Here is a 22,984-nt window from a genome sequence, read left to right as displayed (position 1 = left end):
GTGCCCTTCTCCTTCCTCCCTTCAGGCATTTTCTTCAGTAGTGCATACTGGGAAATTGGATGGCCTCATGGCAGACCCAGGAGATGTGGGAGGGAATTGTGCACTGATTTAAGAAAAGCATCTGACAAAAAAGAATTTATTTTATCATTTTAGGGAGATAACAAAGTACATAAAAATAAATTCCTTTTTTGTAGCGTCACACTTCCTTGGTTTCAGGCTGTTTGTTTGGAAGAGCTTGCGTAATGCAGAAAGTGTCCAGATCAGCATTCCAGTGTATTTGCCCACAAAAATAGCACTTACTAGCACCATGAATTTCTTCCACAAATTACTTACATGATGAGCCAGAGTATGACTCTGCCCCTCACTTTCTTGCTATTCAGTTGGGAGAACTGATCACAAATGGTTTCTAGAAAGAAATACATAAAGAAGCCATCTCTGAATGGCAAGGAAAGGAAGAATGTCTTGCTGCTGGGTTTATTAGAGGAAATCTCCCAGGAATAGTACTCCCAGAGAGATGACTATTTTAGGAGTAGTATCACTTAATGTGACTTTTTACTTTTCAAATAATTTTTGTGGTTTTTCTAAATTATATCTGGAACATCTAGCACTTCTGTCCAGAGGAGGTGGCAGTGTCTTTGGGCAAGAGAGATCCAGGACCCCAAGGAGGAGGAGACATTATTCCAACTCACCAGCAGAAAGTGCATGGAGCAAGAGAAGCTGCGTTGGTGCCTGGGTGAATAGAGATACCACCACAGCTCTGTTCCTTAATGGCTGGGTAAACTTGAGCTACTTATTTAATTTTTGTGTGTCTCCGTTTCCTCATCTAAACACTGGGACAATAATAAAATTTACCTCATAGAGTTACTTGTTATCTGAATAAATACATGTAAAGCACTTATTATAATGTCTGGCACATGTTAAATGCACTCTAACTTTTGCCATTAGCTATTATTATTATAAAACAGAGGGTAAGTAGTATAAGTGAGAGTTTTGAAAAAGCCAAAAGATGGTCCCCTCCTCCCCTGAAGAGGGTATTGCCACAAACCTTAGGGATCCTGCTAGGGGGTGTCTCCTCATCCACAAAAAAAGACTTTGTCCAGGGATATCTCACCCTTTCCCTATTTTGATGTTATTGCAAAATATTTTATTCTGCTTTTATCTCTTTTTCTGAGCAACACCTCTACTTAAACCTTGTGCTTTTAGTACTTAAAAAATGAGGAGCACTGGGCTATCAAAGGAAGATTGGTTTCTAAGTTTCTGGAGCATGACACACTTAGTAGAAGGCAATCTTGGTCCTTGATACTCTAGAGGTGTGTGAAGGAGAAAACACTAAAGTTAAAAAACTAAGACCTGGCTAGACATTCCTCAGTTTTGCCAAGGGCTGGCCTTGTAAATGGGTTTTTGTCGTGTTTCTTCTTCCCACACTCTAGTAATTGTTTCAAGTCAGTTCTTGATAGTGAGGCAGGTTCAGGATTCAATCCCTTCTCCATCTTCTCTTGGCCATCATTAGGAGAGAGACAAATTCTGCACCCAAACCAAAGAAAATGTAGGACAACATGGGAAATCTCATCAAATAGGCAGCCAATTTTGTGGTAGAAAGGAGTCAGAGGGGAAGGAAGCCGGATGAGACAGCCTGACCATAATGCTCAAACATAGCTGGGACCTAGCTGAAGAGGAAGTGCACCAGTTCCAGTGAGGAAAGAGGGGAGAAGAGGACTCCAGTCATGCACACATGTGCAATTCCAGTCTCGTTGATTGGAACTGTTCCCAACACAAGGCACGAACCAGTTGAGCCACCCTAAGAGTTCCAAGGGAGCAAGAAATATGGAGGAATTTATGATGGGTAGAAGGTGAAATCTTTTCACTGAAAACCTGTTTGTTTCACAACATATGCTAAGCAGGATTTGAAACTCCCTCAGTTACTGAAAAAGAGAGAGAGAGCAATCAAAAGAGGAAGAAAATGCTTTTTGCTTTTGGTCACATGTCCTAAGAGTTCAGCAATCATCCTGAGGTTTTGGAGCTTCCCAAGAGAGAAGTTTCTTAGAGGAAATCCGACTACAGGAAGATGAGCAGCAGGAATATGTACCGAGAGCTTCTCGCAGGTATGTTGCTTGTCTTGACCCTTGGTTGCATTCCAGCAATATACAGGGAATTATGGGAAGAAATCATTCCCCAGAATGGTATCAAGAACATGGCCTTACTAAGGACTGAGGGATCAAGAAAATATTTTTTTCTTCAAAGTAACTAGTTCAGAAATTACACCACAGACATTTGTATTACATGGAAGTGGCACAGGATTTCTTTTCTTATCACCAGGCTTGTTCTCTACTGCTTATACCTTTCCACCTGTACCCAATGACTTAAGAAGCTCTAAGAATTTGGGAATCTGAAGAGATATTTGCACCCCCATGTTCACTGCAGCATTATTCAATAGCCAAGCTCTAGAAACAACCTAAGTGTCTAACAGCGAATGAATGGATAAAGAAAATGTGGTATGTATAAGCATGGAATAAAACTCAGCCATAGATAAACAAGTTTCTACTGTATATCACAGGGAACTATATTCAATATCTTGTAGAACCTGTAATGAAAAAGAGTATGAAAATGAATATATGTAGGTACATGTATGACTGAAACCTTATGTTATACACCAGAAATTGGCACGTTATAAACTGGCCATATTTTAATATAAATAAATTTTAAAAATTCAGTCATAAAAAATAAGGAAGTCTTGCTACTTGCAACAACATGCATAGACTCTGAGGGCCTTATGCTAGTGAAATAAGTCAGAGACAGACAAGTACTGTATGATCTCATTTGTATGTGGAATCTAAAAATACCAAACTCATAGAAATGGAGATTGGATTTGTGGTTGCCAGAGGCAGGGGGTGGAGGTAGGGGAAGTGGGTGTATGTGGTCAAAAGGTATAAACTTCCAGTTATAAGATAAACAAGTTCTGGGGCTCTAATGTACATCATGGTGACTATAGCTAAAAATACTATTTTGTGTATTTAAAAGTTGCTAAGAGAGTAGTTCTCATCACAAGGAAAAAAATTTGTAACTATGGGAGGTGATGGATGTTGCTAAACATATTGTGGTAATCATTTTGCAATACTTACATGTATCACATCATTGTGTTGTGCACCTTGAATTTATAAATTCTATCTCAATTATATCACAATGAAACTGGGAAAAGAAGAATTTGGGACCCCCAAGTGCATACTAAATTAGGTGCTGCTGTAACTACTGGGCAGAATATGCTGTGCAAATCATCACAGTGCTTTAAAAATGTACTTCCACTCTCAGTCTAATAAATTCTCTACGATAACTAGATAATTCTCTAACTCAAGTTTAGAGTTAGTTTTCATTGTGTGCACCACAGTGGTTCTTGTTTGGGTGTCACCACACCTCAGAAGTACCAAGAGTTAGAAGGAAGGAGTAGAATCCTAGATAGCACTTTAGACCCCCAAGACCCACAGTCTATGAAGTACCTTTAGGGAGCTGACATCAAGATGTATTTGCACCACCTGGGCTGAGGTGCTAAGAGCACTGGAGTGGAGGTCAAGAGGCTTGGATCTGAATCTCAGTCATACATAACCACTTACTCGCTGAGTGCAAAGTCATGCTACTTTTCTGGGCCTCCTCTCTTCTGTAAAACTTCACAGAGAATTATGGGGCAGGACTATACTTCAGAAAGTGCTAAGTAATTCTGAGGTGTCTTTTCTGGGCATCAAGTCTTGTAGCCCACTCAGACTAGAGCCTGCACTGTGGATCACCTCTGCTCTCATCTTCCCCATCCTCAGCCAAATTTACAAACAGTAGTACTATCAAGAAACTTACAAAAGTAGAAATGGAAGCATCTAATCCTGCTAGTTTCACAGAGAAAGCAGAGTGTTTTAAAATAATAAGAAGAACAAGCTATGTATAGTTGAATTTGTGGCAAACTTTCAGCTGAGACTGTCAGAGTGCCTTTTTGCAGATGATGTGGAGAGTTATCATAGGAGGGAGGGTCATACTCTCAGGTTCTTTGTGAGTCATGAAATCGTGTTTTCTAAAAGCCTTCACTAGGACTTTCCCCAAGTTTGAGAGGGAAAAGTCCTTTAGTCCCTCTCCCTGTATACAAGCTCAGGAATGTCTCTGAAGGACACAAGGGTAAAAGCAATGGGGTTGGGGGTGGGGGGTAAGACTCAGTAGTACAGCGACTGCTTGGCATGCCCAGGGTCCTGGGTTCAATCTCCAGTGCCTCTGTTAAGGGGAAAAATTTAAAAAACAAGCAATGGGGTCATCATCCTTGGAAAAGAAGCTCAAGAGTTCTCCTGAGGCATGAGAATCTTTGTAAATGTGACATGATGAGTCTTCTGTTCTCAGAGTTATGATTCTCTCCTGCTAGAAAACTATTTGATTTGGGTGCTGACATATCTGCATGGAGACTCAGGACCTTCAGTTGCACTCTGTTAGGTAGACCCCAGTGAGACAGTCAAACACTGCTTTTCCCTGCTGGGCCAGCCCTGCCCTTCAGGAGTTGTTGACAGGAAATTTTACATCACAAAGCAGGTGGTTTGAGGTGCCTGTACGTGTGTTACATTCTCTGTTTAGCCTCAGAGACCTCGGCAGGGTAGTGAGCTGATTGTTTTTGCAGTGATTGATATGCAGGGTCAGTAGAGACTGACTTGATAACTGAGTGTTCTGGCTAGCTCCAATTCCCTCAGTAGTTATTTGGTACAGTGGTAAACTGAGGCAGAGTCTATGGAAATTGTTTGACATCGAGGCCAAACTCAGACAGATAGGCAATGCCAGTTGTTCACAGAGTGTGGTCCCTCCACCAGTCACTTTAACATCACCCAGGAACTTGGGGAAAATTCAAATTCTTGGGCCCCTCTCCAGACCAAATGAATCTAAAGCTCAGGGTGGGGCCCAGCAACTCGTGTTTTAAAAAGCTTTCTAGGTGGTTCTGATTCATGTTCAGACTTGACAACTACTGGATGAAGGGCTTCTCATTCCTGGCTGCACACCTAGGGCATTTGTTTAAAATACAGATGCTGGAGTGGAGGCCAGGAAATACCTGTTTTGAACCCCTGGGTGATATTGTTGCTCAGGCAGGACTGAGAACCACAAGTGCATTCTCTCCTTATGAACAAGTTTCTAGGGACTATGCTAAGTTTTTGTTGTGGACCTTCCAATCCATTGTCTGGATTATAGGTTGTAGTTTAGGACGAGATGGCATTTACTAGTTCAGGGCCTGTTTCTGTGATGGAATCGAGGCCTAGGTAGAGAGTGATGCCTGTGTTTCTTGGTAGGGAAGCTAAAGGGCCTCTGCCTGTTGGTTCCCCCTTTCTCTTCCCTTAAAGGTCTAGAAGAAGCAGTTGGTTGTATAGAATTCCTATATTGAGGCCTGGGAGAAGAAGCTCTGCAGAAAATAGTGACTGGGGATTGTGGTTGCTAAAATACAGCTCCCGTAGTCCATGAATATTCTCCATTTCAAGCGAGACATCTCTGGTTCCTTCAGTTCTTTCTTCATCTCCCAGTTATTCCCAACTCCACTAGTCACATAGGCAATGACTTCAGATCAGGCACTTCTTTTCCTTTCATTTCTCCATTTTAGAGAGTGGGGCTCATGACTTCCATTACCCAGAGTGTGAAAGGGGTAGGCATGGGTGAGGGAAGGACCAATGCGTGAAACTAGCCATATCTGACAATGTATGAAATGCACAAAACAATAAAACCACATCTATTAACACAGAGAAATTTTTGTGGGGAGAAGTCTGTACTCATCACACTTATTTTAAAAGTGGTTTGAAAGTGGTTTTCAGGAGGAAAAATTATTTCATTCATGTAAATATTGAATCCTGGAGCAGCAGTGAGATAATGTGAACTTCTGTTTGCAGTTAAGTCAATCCATTATTTCACATCTTCTCTTGAATTCATGTCATAATAGGGGTATATAGAAACAGGGCAATGTTTATGTACATGTGGGGAATTTCACGTTGAACACAGGCTAATTTGGTTACATTAATTGAAGGTCTATGTGCTGAACATTTTACTTATGTCACCATATTTAATCCTTTCAATAACCTTGTGAGATTCTTATTGCCTTTTACAGAAAAGATTGAGCTTACATGATGTGACTTTCCAAGGGAGACACCATATCAAGCAGGATTTGAACTCAAGTATGTCTATTTTGAGGGAGCTTTTGCTCTTTTACAATCACCAGACTTGCTGTCATTTCCCAGACCCTCACAGTAATGCTGTTATTTAAGATGCCAGCCAGGCTGAAGGGAGCTCTTACTGACAGTTTTAGATGCAGGGGAGACACATGATTTGCTCCAGACAGAAAATGGTTTTCTGACTGTTTGCAAAACCAGAAAGTGTATCTTATATCCAAAAGATAAGCAGTCCTTCTTGCTACTGCAATGCCAACACTGAAGGAATTAAGAAAGGAGCTAGGATGGCCCTACTACTCCCTGGGTTCTGAAATAGGGTTCTGAAATTTCAGATTGACAAAAGAAGATCCTTGGAGATCTGCCCAAAAGGCATGCATGATGTGTGTGTGTGTGGGGGTCACATTATCAGATACATATGTAACACACATAACTAGTTGGGAAGTCAGCCTTCCTTTGGGCTATATTTTGGTCCATGCCTTTTAAAGCTTCAGCTCTGGTTTTCAAAATATAAATGGAAAAAAATGAAGGTGGCCCAAAGGAGCAACCATAAATATAATTATTTTACTTATTAAAAAACATTTGTATGGTTCTTACTCTGTGCCATGTGCTGGTACTGTCCACACATTAATTCATTTAATCTTCAACAACTTTATGCGAGAGGAACAATTGTCATCCCCATTTTACAGATGAAGAAAATCAACAGTCTGAGAAATGAACTATTTGCCCAAATCCAGAAAGTCAACAAGTGGCAGAGTCAGGAGGTAAACTTTGGCAGTCTGGTTCCAGACCCCAAACTCTCAGCCACTATATTGTGCTGCCCCTCAAGGCTGCAAACAGAATTTGAAAACCATAGACTCAGAGTTGGAAAGGCCATTAAAGGATTTTTAATCCAAACTTCCAACCAAAACAGGAATCCCCTCTATGTACTCCCTGCCTTGCTTGAACATTTTCAGTGTCTAGAGCCTAGTATCTCAAAGGTTGAATATGGACCATCTCTGACTGTTGAGAAATTTATCTTTAAAGTGAGCTAAGGAAGAAGATCAACTCAGTGAATGTCTGCTGAGCCCATAGTATGTTTAAATCACTATTTTGTATATACAAAGATAAGGAAGATATGATCCCTATTCCTTACAGATTCTTAAGAGAGACAAACATGCATACAATGGCAGAATGTGGTACATGCTATAACTACGATAAAATTTATATTACATGCTATTATATATATATATATATATAGTATATGTAATATAATATAAATAAAATCAATATAAAGATGAGCTACCGGAGTACAGGAGAAAGTGAAACTAATTCCAAGGATGGGAGTTAGGGAAGGCATCATAGAGATGGTAACAACTAAGCTCTATCTTGAAGATTCGGTGAAATTTCAACAAGCACAGCTGAGGCAGAAGGGCAAGAAAGAAACATCAGATAATCACAGAAGAGCTTTCTTTCTTATGGTTGCCCCCCCCCAAATAGCTGATGATAGCCAGATGATGCTCTGAGTCTGCCTGCTTCCTGTTCCCTCAGCTGTTTTGGTTTTCAGTTAGAGTGTGGGCTCTGGGTTTGGATTCTAGTTCTGCCACTCATTACCAGGGCCACAATATGACTTTCAGGGGCCCTGGGCACTGTTACCTTGTGGACCCCTTCCTCTATTAAAAAAAAGAAAAAACCTACAAGAAATCAGACTTTAAAACTGTATTGGTATAAAGTCAAATATGTTAATATATATTAAAACATTTCCTTTACCCTTAAAGTTCATTTTTTCATCTGATTTCTACAGAGACAAAATATTTTTATGGCCCCCTGAATATATTGTGGGCTGTAGGCACTGTACCTACTGTGCCTAATGAAAAAGTCAGCCCTGTTCATTACCTTTATGATCTAGGGCCATATATGTAAAATTTCAGAGACTCAGACTCCTCATCCATAAAGTTAGAATAACGATGTAACACCTATATCATAGGGTTGTGATAAGGATTAAGTAAGGTCTTGCATGACAAACATTATCACATAATAAATGGCACTAATAAATATTAGTTATACATATGTAGGGTGACCATATAATTTATCATTCAGACCAGAATACTTTTGAAAGTGTAATTGGATAATAATTGGATGGGATGATAGGAATAGGCATAAACTGGAATGTAATGGTCTCTCTGTCTCTCTCTCTCTCTATATATATATATGACTTGCTTTTCTGATCCTTCACCATGGTAGTCACCCTCCTGTAGATACCCATCCCATTTTGTCAATGACTCATTTATTTATTTTTTTCAGTTTTCAGTTTTATTAGGTAGAATTGTTACAATTTGACTGCACATATACAATATATTGCACATAAATACATATACACAATATATTGCATATATCTTTAAAAATTTACATATATGTACTGTTCATTGTTTCTAAGAATGTTTAGTGCTTTATCTTTTTAAAAATTTACACATTATCAAAAGAATAAAGCCAACCACAAAATAAGAATTAATTCAAAAAGATACATACACCCCACTATTAACAGCAATATTATTTATAATTGCCAAGACATGGAAGGATGCCAAATGCAAATCAATAGATGAATGGACAAAGAAGATGCAGCACATATATGCAATGGAATACAACTCACCCACAAGAAAGGACATTTTGCCATTTGCAGCCTTTCATTCACTTTTTTTTCCACTTCAAAAACCAGAATTTCATAACTGACATAAACATTTCCATTGCATCAAAAACAACATAATACCAAGAAATAAGCTTAACAAAGGAGGTTACCTATACTCTGAAAACTGTAAAACATTGATGAAGGTAACTGAAGATGATACAAAGAAGAGGAAAGATATCTTGTGCGCTTGGATTGGAAGAATCAACACTATCAAAATGGCCATACTACCCAAAGCAATCTACAGATCCAATGCACTCCCCGTCAAAGTACTTATAACATTTTTCACAGAACCTGAACAAAAAATTCCAAAATTTATATGGCACCATGAAAGACCCCGAACTGCCAGAGCAATCTTTTGTAGGTCTTTTTAAAAAATCTTTATTCTTTTTGTTTTCTTTTCTTATGGTTTGATTACTAGAGAAGGTCCTGTAACATTTGTTGTAAAGCTGGTTTGGTGGTGCTGGATTCTTTTGGCTTTTGTTTATCTGTGAAGCTTTTGATTTCTCCACCAAGTCAGCCTTGCTGGACAGAGTATTCTTGGTTGTAAGTTTTTCCTTTTCATCACTTAAATCATGCCACTCCCTTCTGGTCTGTAGAGTTTCTGCTGAAAAATCAGCTGATAACCTTATGGGTTATCTGTTGCTTTTCTCTTGCTAATTTTAATATTTTCTCCTTATCCTTAATTGTCAATTTGATGACTATGTGCCTTGGTGTGTTCCTCTTTGGTTTGATCCTGTGTGGAACTCTCTGTGCTTCCTGGACTTGGGTGACTGTTTCCTTTCCCAAGTCGGGGAAGTTTTCGGTTATTAGTCAATGACTCGTTTAAAATATGGTGAACAGAAAAGTTCTAGGTATGGTCTGACCAGAGGAACATTTCATTCATTTAATCCAAGATTTATTAACTGCTTGAGCAGCAATTTTGTTCAATAGTTGTTCCACTGAACAAAATCTTTAGTTCTTTATAATTTCTTAAAGATTTACCTAAAGTAATTTTTTTCAAAATTATGTCTATAAAGTCTTTTTAATATCTTATAATGTTACTGATCTGGGCTTGGAAACTTCAACTCTTGTAGCATTTTCTTTATTCCTATATTAAGTGTTTACTTTCGTGTAGCCTTACTTACTTGTGTATATGAATCCACCTCTCCATAAATTATTGCTCCAGGCTTGGGACCATGACCTATATATCTCGTTGATATGAGCAGCACCCTGAACAGTAGCTGAAACAAAGTAGGTACTCAACACATGTGTAGGAAACACATTAACACATGAATTTAAAACAGCTATACATTCTCTTACCAATAGCTCAACTATCTTGGCACTCAGCTCCTTCTTAGGAATATTTATTCTATCCCCTCCAATTTGAAAATGTTGATTGCTGTTGCTTTGATTTGGAAACTATAAAGAAAATATAATTGAGTAGGCTGGGTTTCTCTTTGTTATCTTATATGTTATCTTATATTCAGGGTGACTAGATGTTGCAGCCTGCTTCAGCTCAATTAATGCCTGTTATAGTTGATGCCCCTTTCACTCTCGAAAGTGTCCTAATTTGGTCAATAAATTATATATAATCATCTTTATTATGTCACCTTCTTTCTTCTTTCTGCTCAGAACATAACCTAAGAATCCCTTAGGTTGTCTTGTTGTCCCCAGTATATCTTATTTTATAGGCATGTGTCATTTTTACATTTATGCTAGGTAGGTCCTGTGTGCTACAGCTTCTATTCACTTCTAGAAAAGCCAAATACAAAGGGGTAAATTTAAACTGCAGAGAATAAGGCTGGAAGATCAGGACTGTGAGGAACCACTAAACAAATACTTGTATAAACTTAGAGGGTTGTGGACTCTCTTTCCCTGGACCTTGACAAATAGGCTCAGCATTTGTCTGTTGTGTATTATGCATATGCCTTCTTGCTGGGCTTTGGAAGTCCCTCCCAGCTCTGAGATTCTCTATGTTTTTAATAAAATGCACACTTTATTCATGTTTCTTTTTGCTTATTTTCTAAATGGAGGGACTGGGGATTGAACCCAAGACATCCAGCATGTGAAGCACATGCTCTACCACTGAGCTATACCCTCCCCCTGAGATTCTCTACTTTTTTTTTATAGTTACACATTTTATTTTTATTATCATAAGAACTTTTAAGATCTACTCTCAGCAACTGTCAAATATACAATATTATTAAGTATAGTCGCCATGCTGTGCATTACACCCCTGTGACTGATTTATTTTATAATGGGAAGTTTGTGCCTTTTGAACCCCTGAACCAATCTCCCCCATTCCACATCCCCCACCCCCACCTCTGGCAATCACCAATCTAATCTGTACTCTGAATGTATAAGTTCAAGTTTTTTATTTGTTTTATTCCATATATAAGTGAGATCATATGGTATTTGCCTTTTTCTGTCTGACTTATTTCAGTTAACATAGTGCCCTCTATGTCCATTCATGCTGTTGTAAATGGCAGGAGCTCCTTTTCATGGCTAAATAATATTCTGTGCTATAGATACCACAAATTCTCTATCCATTCATCCATCTGTGGGCACTTAGGTTGTTTCTTTTCTTTCCTTATCATATTCTTTTTCAGTATACATTATTACAAGATATTGACTATAGTTTCCTGTGCTATACAGACTCACAGACATAGAAAACAAACTTATGGTTACCCGGGGGAAAAGGGGGTGGGAAGGAATAAATTAGGAGTTCGAGATTTGCAGATACTAGCTACTGTATATAAAATAGATATACAACAAGTTTCTAACTACTTTTTAAGGCTAGATTAGCAGTAAAGGTCAGTGAGTTATATCTGGGGCTAGGATCAGCAGATGATCCCAGGATAGATTAAGCCATAGGGCAAGACAGTCTCTGTTAGGAAAGGAGCAGATGGGTGGCCATCTAGGCACCTGTTAGTGGAATTTCTGGGTCCATCTTTGGCAAGCTGGGTTTCCAACTTCATCCATGGAAGTCAAGGGCAGTGGTAGCCTGTGCTCTATTCTGCCTGAGTCACACTTCTACTCCCTACTTTCTCGCCTAAGAGCAGCTAGCCTAGCTTCTGGATGGGAAAGGCTAAAGTTCCCAAAGCTCCATCTGCTCTGAAAGCTCCCTAGTAACTGGGAACTAAGTAAACCATGGTTTTCTGAATCAGCCTCTTGCATAACCTTGTTACTTGAGGTCAAACTTCTCCAGTATTATTGAGTTACATCTCCCCCTCCCCAATCCCCAGGCTTCCCTCATTTTCATTTCCAACTCCACCCAGCACTGGTTCTTGTTGCCCAAGTGAAATTATGCCTCAGTGAACTACATAGTAGCTTTAAGTCCCCTCTTGGATTTTGCTGAAATGGCCCAGAAATTTAGACATGGTTCTAGCCCCACTGATAGGGTCAAGAGGATCTCTGCAGCTCCCTCAGCAACACAGAAAATTTCTTACCCTGCCCCTCTCCATTGGGCTCCATGACCCTTCAGTTCATTTCTGCTTTCCTCCAGGAGCACGAGGAACTCCAGCTGGTGGGTAACTGACCAGGAGCCTGGTGGTGGCTCAGTGCTCAGCAACAAGCTTTGAGCTTGAGTAACAGTGGATAGTGGGCTATTAATTGAATTCAATATAGATTACAAACACAGGAAAATGAAAATGGCTTGTATTACCACCATTCAGAAATCTTTAATGCTATACATTTGGTTTATGTCCTTCTAATCCTTTTCCCATGTACATTCAGTTTTACAAAAACTTCATTATTATTATTATGTTTTTTAACCAAGTAGTGGGTTGGGCCAGTGTTATGGGAGAGGTGAGACATGCTGAGAAATCACTGTATGTAGTGTGGTTGGTGAGAGTGTGTGGTCCATGTGCATAGGATGGAAGAGAAAAAAGGCTTAGAATTTTAGCTTATGTCTTGGAGTTTTGGTTCATAAAATATGGTCAGCATAGGGGGTACAGGGGATAGGAAGGGATAAATTGGGAGCTCGAGCTCTGCAGATACTTAGTACTATACGTAAAATAGATAAACAAGTTTCTACTATATAGTATAGGGAACTATATTCAATATCTTATAGTAACCTATAATGAAAAAGAATATGAAAAGGAATATAGGTATGTATATGTATGACTAACACATTATGCTGTACACCAGAAATTGACACAACATTGTAAACTGTCTATACTTCAATTAAAAATGCACAAAAATATGGTAAGCATAGATAAAATTTTTCTAAAATATATAAAAATTAAGTATAGCAGTACAATAACTGTGTCATAAAATTGTATTAAATAGTGCACAAACAGAAAGTTCTTAGTTCTTCACAGTCCTTGCCTTATTTTGAACGCCAGAAGAGTTTGGTTCTGCCCCATTCCAGCCCTTTTAAAGGTTCTGTGCATCACATTACTGAGATGAGCCTAAAATCAAGCTGCAAAAACAAAACAAAACAAAACAAAAACAAAAAACAGTGCTATTTGGGTCCTTGCACAGATTCCTTCCTACTCACTTGCATGACTGCTCTCTGCTCACATCTTCCTGGCATGCTTTCATTTTGCTACCTCTAAGTACTTCTGTCCTTCTCTGGTTTACAGGTCCCAGCTCCCTGCTCTGGCACCGGCTCTAAATGCTCTTTTGCAGTCATGACCAGCAGTTTGAGGTAAAAGAAATCTTCTCTACTAGCCCTGTCCCCATGGAACTTTTACCAACAAGGTTTTTACCTTTCCGTACTTTGTCAGGGCAGGAAATTTGGATGTTTGGACACGTTTGGATGTTTACACTTTTCCTTCATTTAAAATTTCCTGTGACAAACAGGAGTAGGTTTTAGGGGTCTTATGGGTCACCCTTGTCATCTATGAGAGCAGAGGACACATTAAGTTGGCAATGCCATCTTGTTCCACCCAGTTTCCCCAGCCACCCCACACTTATGCAAGACATATTTCCTTATACTACTTTACTCCTCCTCCTTCTTCTCTCCTTCCTCCTTCCTCCTTCTTCCTTCCTCCTTCTTCTCTCCTTCCTCCTCCTTCCTCCTCCTTCTTCCTTCCTCCTCCTCCTTCCTCCTCCTCTCCTCCTCTCCTCCCCTCCTCCTCCGCCTCCTCCTCCGCCTCCTCCTCCTCCTCCTTCTCCTTCTTCTCCTTCTTCTCCTTCTTCTCCTCCTTCTCCTCCTTCTTCTTCTCCTTCTTCTTCTCCTTCTTCTTCTCCTTCTTCTTCTCCTTCTTCTTCTCCTTCTTCTTCTCCTTCTTCTTCTCCTTCTTCTTCTCCTTCTTCTTCTCCTTCTTCTTCTTCTTCTTCTTCTTCTTCTTCTTCTTCTTCTTCTTCTTCTTCTTCTTCTTCTTCTTCTTCTTCTTCTTCTTCTTCTTCTTCTTCTTCTTCTTCTTCTTCTTCTTCTTCTTCTTCTTCTTCTTCCTCTCCTCCTCCTCCTTCTTCTTCTTCTCCTCCTTCTCCTCGTCCACCTCCTCCTCCCCCCTTCTTTTCCTTCTATTTACTTTTACAATGAAGTCTCTTATCCTTTGAGCTATTTCCTTCTTGTTGCCTAACAAGGTCAAAATGCCTTAAAGCACTGGCCTCCAGCAGCGAATCAGTCTATTCATCTCAGTCTTAAAACCACTGGGCTACCTTAAAATGGAAACTGAATTTCTAATTTGAAAAGATACATACACTTCAATGTTCACAGCAGCACTATTTAAAATAGCTGAGACATGGAAACAACCTAAATGTCCATCAATAGATGACTGGATAAAGAAGTTGTGGTATATTTATACAATGGAACATTACTCAGCCATAAAAAAGAATAAAATAATGCCATTTGCAGCAACATGGATGGACCTCGAGATCATTCATACTAAGGGAAGTAAGCCAGGAAGAGAAAGAAAAACACCATATGTTACCACTTATATGTGGAATCTAGAAAAAATGACACAATTAATGGACTTACGTACAAAATAGAAACAGACCCACAGACATAGAAAACAAACTTACGGTTACCAAAGGGGAAACGGGGTGGAGGAGGGATAAATTATGAGTTTGGGATTAACAGATACAAACTACTATATAGAAAATAGATTAACAACAAGGTCTCACTGTATAGCACAGGGAACTATATTCAATACCTTGTATTGGCCTATAATGAAAAAGAAAATGAAAAGGAACATATAACTGAATCTCTATGTTGTACACCAGAAATTAATACAACATTGTAAACCAACTATACTTCAGTAAAAAAATTAGGAGTGAAAAAAAAGGAAATTACAACTATCATTAGATCATTGTTTCTGTTTCATCTGTCGTGGACATGAATATAAAATGTAAGTATAAATTTATGACACCACTTTTTCTGGAATATTGTAGAATTTACACACCAAATTAGCATTCTTCAAAGCAATCACTGAGATAGAATAACACAAGTATCCTTATGATGTAATCATTGCTACAAATGTTTAGAGGTTGCTCTTTTGGAATTAAGGGGTGACAAAGTATAGTGGAAAGAACATGAAGTTCTATGATGATGTTGCCTTTGCTTTGAATCAGTAATCTGTCACACATTAGCTGTGCAATATTTGTGCAAGTCTGCTCTCTGGGCTTCCATTCCCCATATATAAAATGGAGTTAAGACTATGTATCTTGCTGAGTTTTGTAGTGAGTCAATAATGCTTATGAAAGTTCCAGGCACATAGTAAGTGCTTTTGATGTTTTCATGCTTCCATATTTATAGCCGGTTTACCATTTGTGCAAGAAAGTTGTTGCCCCTGTACATTCTCCCTTAGCTGATGGCTCTATTTCCCCCTCCCTCTTTTGTGTTCTGGTTAAACTCAACTACATTCTTCCTTAAAAAATTAGGAGTATAAGGGAAATTTTCTGACTTGATATATATCAAAACTTATAGCAAATAAAATAATTAATGGAAAATCTATAGATGCCATCCCATTAACAAAAAAATCTATCATCATTATGATTAAATGTAGTATTGGAGGTTGTGACCAGTATTATGAGCCCGACATTAAAAACAAGCATAGAAAGTGTATGAATTTGAAAAAGAGATATATAATTTCCATTACCTGCAGAGAATATAATCATTAACAGATAAACCTAATAGAATAAACATTCACATTTTAAAAACTAATTAGAGTTCAGAAAGCTTTCCACTCTTATGATCAACGATAACACAAAAAATTCAAAACTTATGGCACCCCTGACATACCTAATTAGAACATTAAATAGGAAAAAATAAGATATCCCTCAAAATAATAAGATCTAAATGTTTTTAGGAAACACCTTAACACAGAAACACAAATTTTACAGAAACTATTTTAAAACTCTTTAAAAATATAAAGGAAGTTTTGACTAAAAGAAGATATACCATGTCTATATTTGGGGTGATGTAACACGGCAATTGTATCAATTCAACTCACATTAACTTGCAAATTCAGTGCAGTCCCAAATTAAATTCCAGCAGGACTTTGGGAAAAGTTGATAAAATTATTTACATTTATAATGGAAAAATTTTCATGAATAGCTAATCACTTTGAAAATCAACTTGACACAGAGAAAGGATTCACCCTATTAAATATTAAGATATACTTTAAAGCCAGAGTAATAAAATAACATGATACCATTGTAGGAAATGATAAGTAAACAAAGGAACAGAAAAGTGAGCTCAGAAATACATTCAGTATATAGGGTAATCTAATGTATGATAAAGATACCCCTCAAGGCTTTAGAAAAGAAACTGATTTTTGTTTTTTTTTAGTTTACAGTGAACTACTTTGCTAATTGGAGAATAGAGCTGGATCCCTACCTTATACAACATACAAAACTGGAATTTAGATGGATGAGATGTAAGTGGGAAAGGTAAAGCTAAATGGACAGCATCTAATGTAATCTAAGGAGGCAAAAATTAAAAAAAAATAGGAATCTAAAAGCAAAATCACAAAGCAAAAAAAAGTGATGGCTTTTATCATATTATTATTAAAATGTTTTAGTCACAAAGAACATCATAGACAATATTAAGTGATAGATGACAGGTAGAAGCTATTTAAGTCATTAAAGCCAACAAGGGATTAATATCTAGAATATACAAAAATGACCACTAATCATGAAGAAAAAAACAAGAAACCCAACAGAAAACTGGAGAAAGGATATAAATAAGCAGGTCACTGAAAGAAAAGTCCAAATAGCTACTAAATATATAGAAAGATCCTCAATATTAGAAATATTTAGAAATATGTCAATAAAAGACAAAGCAATACCGCTTTAATACCACCAGAACTGCAAAAATTGTAAAAGTGAATAATACCAAGGGTTACTGATATTGTGAGCAAATGGGCCCTCTTGTGTACTATTCTTGAGAGTCTTAATATTACAGACTTCAGTAAGTGGCTTACTTTACATATAAAAGTTTTTCAAAATATTTTGTGATTCTATTCATTATAATACAATCATGACTGTAAATGTACCAATTAAAAAAATCCTCATTTTATTTTATATATATATAAAATATATATCTCTCTCCAAGTTCTATAATGGATGCTTGTTTTGTGATTCTTAGAATCTTACAAATAGTGCTAGCAATATATATACATATATGTCATATATTTTTGTGTGCATATGGAAGTATATACAAAGCAAAGAAAACAATCCAACTTAACTATACTGTTTCTCTCCCCTCTCTGTGGCTGTGAGTGCTCTTGAGACAAGAACTAGAAGATCCACACAAAGATGGTGTGCTGATGTTGGCCTAGAGTTAAGGTGAAAAGAAGGGAATAACCTTTTATTCAGCTCCACAGTGTACCAGGCATCAATCTGGGCACTTTAAGTTGTCTTATTGAATCTGCATAAGTTATGGGGAATCAGTATTATGATCCCATTGTATGGATAAGGAAACAGGCTCTGAGAGGTTAAATAATTTGTCAAAGGACTCAGGACTGGAGCCCAGGTCTGTCTGGGCTGGTGCTCTTTTCACTACATTACCACAAGTGACAGTGGGAACAGGTTGAAACTGGGAGATGAAGCTGGAGAAACCTTGGGCAGCACACATCAGAAAGTAGACTGACACATCTGTTTATTGTAGTTGTATTTTTCCTGCTTTCCAGAAATGTCACATGCTGTTAACAGGTTTGATCGCCTGAGAGATGTAAACGCAAACTGTGGTGAAATGAGTGGCTTTAAAGCAGATTCTGTATTCATTCACATTAAAACAGAGGTGATCTGTAAACCTTGTTTTTTTCCCCACCATGATGACTCTCTTTTAACTAGGCTGAGACCCACAGACCTCCAAAGTGCATCTCCAGTGGCAGAATCTCAGGTATCAGCCCAAACAGTAAGGGAGGTATTTTATTGTGTAAGGGTGAGAGGAGGTTTGGGGAGCTTCTTAATTCTCTAAATTAAATCAGATGTGCTATTCCCTTCTCTGCCTCCATGTGCTAACAACTTTGGATTACAGGAAATAATAACACTGGTTTTTGATGATACACATAGGGATTGCTTTGGAAATTGATTTGTTTTGGAAGTTAACTTTGGGACAAAATTTAGTTTTCTTGAAGCAGCTATGAAATTTATTTATTATTAAAAGAGAGAAATAAGTAAATAATATTAAAAGAGATATGTTTAAATTAAATAACTTACTCATTATCTTTGCAGCAAAGTTGAACTGGAAGGACCATTCCTCCAAAAATGTGCATCACACATGTGAGAGGATTTTTTTCTAATAGTAACTCGAGGTCTGGGGCTGACAAGATGGGTTTAGAAAATCTCTTGCCTCCTCAACAGTTCTGGCTCATTTTCAGTGGGCTTTCTCTGCTCTCTTTGGCAGAGACGTATGGGTTCAGTAAATGCATACAGTATGAACTGGACATTCACCATATGTTCTGCATTTGGAAGAAGATCAATAACTTAACAGACGCCATTCGTGACATCCCTGGATACACTACTCACCTCAACCTGACACAGATCCAAATTCAGGTCCTTCCTCCATATGGCTTCACTAATTTGTCTGCTCTGGTGGACTTGTGATTGGAGCGGAATTCCATTTGGAAGATTGATGAGAGGGCCTTTTGGGGACTTGAAAACATGACCCTTTTGAATTTAGTAGAAACTAAGATTCAAAGTGTGAACAACTCCTTTGAAGGCCTGTCCAACTTGGAAACTTTGCTCCTGAGTCATAATCAAATTACCCCTATTCACAAAAATGCCTTTGTCCCTTTTGTCAAATTGAAATATTTAAACTTATCTCAAAACTTTATTACTGATTTTTCTAATATTCTGGAAGCAATCCAACATCTTCTGCACCTAGAATATCTTGATCTTACTAACAACAGCATCATGTCCTTGGATCACAGCCCCAGGTCATTGATCTCCCTGACCCAGCTGAGCCTGCAAGGGAACAAGCTCATGGAATTAAATTTCTCTGCTTTGTCACTACCTAATCTGACCACTCTGGATGTCTCTCATAGCTTTGGAGTCATTCAGAATGTGGATCTGGAAACTATGCCCCAACTGAGAAGCTTGAATCTGAGTGGAACATTGGTGAAACTGGAGATGCTCTCAGCCAACCACCTACAGAATCTAAGGGAAATAGACCTTAGTAACCAGAAGTTTGACGTAGTCACTTAAACCTCAACACACTATGTCGTCTCCTCCAAAATTTACCCATATTAGAGGCTTTGGTTTTTTGGAAAAATGCCATTGATGCCAGGGGCATACAGCGCCTTGCCAACTGTACCAGGCTTTTGTCCCTTGACCTGAGCCATAACAATGATCTGGTTCACCTCAATGACAGTGAATTTGATGCTATGCCCAGCCTCCAAAGGCTGAATCTAAACAAGTGTCAACTTTCCTTTGTCATTAACAGGACCTTGAGTACCCTCCAGAACTTGAGAGCCCTAGATCTGAGCCACAATAAGTTTAAAAGCTTCCCAGATTTTGCATTTTCACCCCTGAGGTATCTACAATCTCTCTTTCTCTCTAGAAATCCCATCACAGAACTCGATAGGATGACCTTCTATGGGCTGTATTCATTGAAGGAGTTCAACTTGGCTGGGTGCTGGATAGTAAAAATTGACAGATACTTCTTTGCTCAATTTCCAAATTTAGAGAGTTTAGACCTTGGATACAACAATATTCGGACTCTGAATTGCAGAACCTTTGAGGGTCTGAAGAAACTCCAAGTTCTCACTCTCTCCCAGAACCGCCTGAAAAACATAGCAAAAAAATGCATTTTCTGGCCTCAGTTGCCTCTATAAACTTGACTTGATATACAATGTCTTGTCAAATTTTCAGGCAATCCTTTTCTTGGGCCTGGAAAATCTAGAAGTTTTGAATCTCAGTTTTAATAAAATTACATATGAAACTACTAGGACCTTGCAATCTCCTCCATTTATGAACCTCAAGTCTTTGAAACAACTCAACCTAGAAGGACAAATACATGGGATTCAGGTTGTTCCAACCAACTTCTTCCAAGGGCTGAATGGCCTGCAGGAGCTACTCCTAGGGAAAAATCCCATGGTATTCCTAGACTACCGTCAATTTGACTCACTGATTAATCTCACAAAATTGGATATCTCAGGAAGAAAATCTGGAGACCGAAGTCTCAGTTTAAGTATTTCCTTATTCCAAAACCTCAAAAGACTAAAAGTGCTATGCCTGGAAAACAACAACTTAGAGTCCCTGACTCCTGGCATGTTCTCTGGCTTAGAAAGCCTTCAGGTCCTCTCTTTAAGATTCAACAACCTAAGAGTAATTAATCAAAGTCATCTGGAGAATCTGAAGTCTCTGAAGTACTTTGATCTTTATGGAAACAAACTTCAGTGCAGCTGTGACAATGAATGTTTCAAGAATTGATCCATAAACACAGCAAAGGTCCATATCCCCTACCTCTGTAGCTACCCCTGTCAGCAGGGAAATATCCAGAGTTTATTGATAGATTTCAATGATTCTATGTGTAATTTTGACCTGGGAAAGGTTTACTTCTTCTGTTCCTTCAGTCTGGTCCTCACAACCATGGTCTCTTCTTGGTTTATCGCCAAGATGACTTCATCGCTATGGTATAGGCTGTATGTATTTTGAGCCTGGTATCAGGCCAAGTGGCATAGGACAGAGAAGGAGTTCATCTCTGATGCCTTTGTCTCTTTCACTGCCACTGATGAGCAGTGGGTATATGAAGAGCTTGTTCCAGCCCTGGAAGAAAGAGGTCAGCCTACCTTCAAGCTCTGTCTTCACCACCGGGATTTTGAACCAGGCATGGACATCTTTGAGAACATCCAGAATGCCATCAACACAAGCCAGAAAACATTGTGTATGGTCAGTAACCACTACCTGCACAGTGAATGGTGCCAGCTTGAAGTACAGCTGGCCAGCATCAAGATGCTCTATGAGCATGAGGATGTCCTCATCTTGATCTTCCTGGAAGAGATCCCAAACTATAAGTTATCCAGCTACCGCCGACTCAGGAAACTTGTCAACAGGCAGACATTTATCACCTGGCCAGAGAATGTCCATGAGAGGCCACTCTTCTGGGCTCGTATTAGAAATGCATTGGGAAACAAATCTGTGGAGAAAGACAATGCACAGCTAACTGTGGCTGATTGACTGGAAGTCTTTGTGACATCAAATCCAGTGTTACCCAAGGTGTGGAAAGGCTAAGAGTGTGACTGAATGTACCTGCTCTGCAGGCAAGAGGCTGCTCATGACCATTATGTGGTTAATGTCCATCAGGCAACTGGAAGGGTGAAGAAGCTATGCACTTGATTCTCTAGTTTCATACACATCATACTAATATGATGTTTTCACATAATATCTTTTTTTAACTTTTTTTATTGAGTTATAGTCAGTTTATAATGTTGTGTCAATTTTTGGTGTACAGCATAATGTTTCAGTCATACATATACATACATTCATTTTCATATTCTTTTTCATTATAGGTTACTACAAGTTATTGAATATAGTTCCCTGTGTTATACAGGATTAACTTGTTGTTTATCTATTTTATATATAGTACTTAGTATCTGCAAATCTCCAAATAAGAAAACAGTTGGTATTTTCCCACAGAACATATTAATTAATCCAGTAAAGGGATGATTATTCCTTTGAACAAAATGATCTTTCCAGCCTTTGAGGTCATCTAAAGGAAAGAAATGGAATTGTCTTTGGCATTAAAAAAAATACTATCACCATCACAGATAAAATGGTGCTGTTGTCATTCTTGTTGAGTGTTAGTCTTGGAAGGAAATTGGGGCAGTAACTCAAGGCATATCCAGTATACAAAGGTTTGCATATGTCTTTACATGTATCAAATAATCCCTTAGCTGGGATACAAGAAATTCATTTCCTAGGCCAAATTACTAGGACTATAGGCATTTTTAAATGAAGCCATTGGGGCTGTAATTATACTAAAAAAAATACTTGGAAATGATAACGTAGTTAATTACTCTATTAACCAACCCGAAGTAACAAGAGGTTTAAATTGGAACAGAAAAAAATTCATATGAGAAAAAGAAATTTTTCTACCAGTATTCTTTTCTGGTCAAGATGGCAGAGTGGTAGGACCACGAGCTCGCCTCTCCTCATGACTACAATGAAACCACAACTGAATGTTAAACAATCACTGAAAAAAAGACTGGAACCTAGCAAAAAAGTTCTTATGCAACTGGAAACATAAAGAGGGAACCACAGCAAGATGGTAGGAGGGGCATGTTCATGATATGATTGGGCCACATACCCCTCTGGTGGGCAACCTACAAGCTGAAGAATCGTTAAGTTGCAGAGGCCTTCTCACGGGAATGAGAGCTCTAAGCCTCACGTCAGGCTCCCCAGCTCTGGTTCTGCCATTGGGAAGAGAAGGAGACCCCAGGACATCTTTTTTTTTCTTTTAACATTTTTTATTGAGTTATAGTCATTTTACAATGTTGTGTCAAATTCCAGTGAGCACAATTTTTCAGTTATACATGAACATATATATATTCATTGCCACATTTTTTTTTGCTCTCCAGGACATCTGGTTTTGAAGGCCAGTGGGGCTTGGCTCCAGGATGCCCATGGGACTAGGGGAAACAGAGACTCTATTTGCTTGGGAAGCATACATGGAAACTCGTGTGTGCCAGGTCCAAGGGCAGAGGCAGTGATCTCATAGGAACCTGGGCCAGGACTGCCTGCTGGATCTGGAGGGTCTCCTGGGGATGTAGGGATGGCTGTGGCT

General features: G+C 38.6%; 1 long non-coding RNA gene across 2 annotated transcripts in view; it reads left to right on the top strand.

Annotated features, from left to right (window-relative positions):
* The first annotated feature begins 1,946 nt into the window (after positions 1 to 1,946).
* Positions 1,947 to 22,984, top strand: part of LOC116150892 (uncharacterized) — a 35,290-nt gene continuing 14,252 nt past the window's right edge. The window contains exons 1-5 of one of the 2 annotated variants that reach the window (XR_010379466.1): positions 1,947 to 2,102; positions 2,317 to 2,492; positions 13,389 to 13,453; positions 16,544 to 18,097; positions 18,433 to 21,672. This is a non-coding gene — a long non-coding RNA (uncharacterized LOC116150892). Of the gene's footprint in view, positions 2,103 to 2,316; positions 2,493 to 13,388; positions 13,454 to 16,543; positions 18,098 to 18,432; positions 21,673 to 22,984 lie in introns of those variants that run through there. The other variant, XR_010379467.1, reaches the window with a different exon arrangement.

Source organism: Camelus dromedarius, chromosome X (genome assembly GCF_036321535.1).
Source record: "Camelus dromedarius isolate mCamDro1 chromosome X, mCamDro1.pat, whole genome shotgun sequence".
Lineage (NCBI taxonomy): Eukaryota > Metazoa > Chordata > Mammalia > Artiodactyla > Camelidae > Camelus > Camelus dromedarius.
This window is presented reverse-complemented; position numbering and strand designations above follow the sequence as displayed.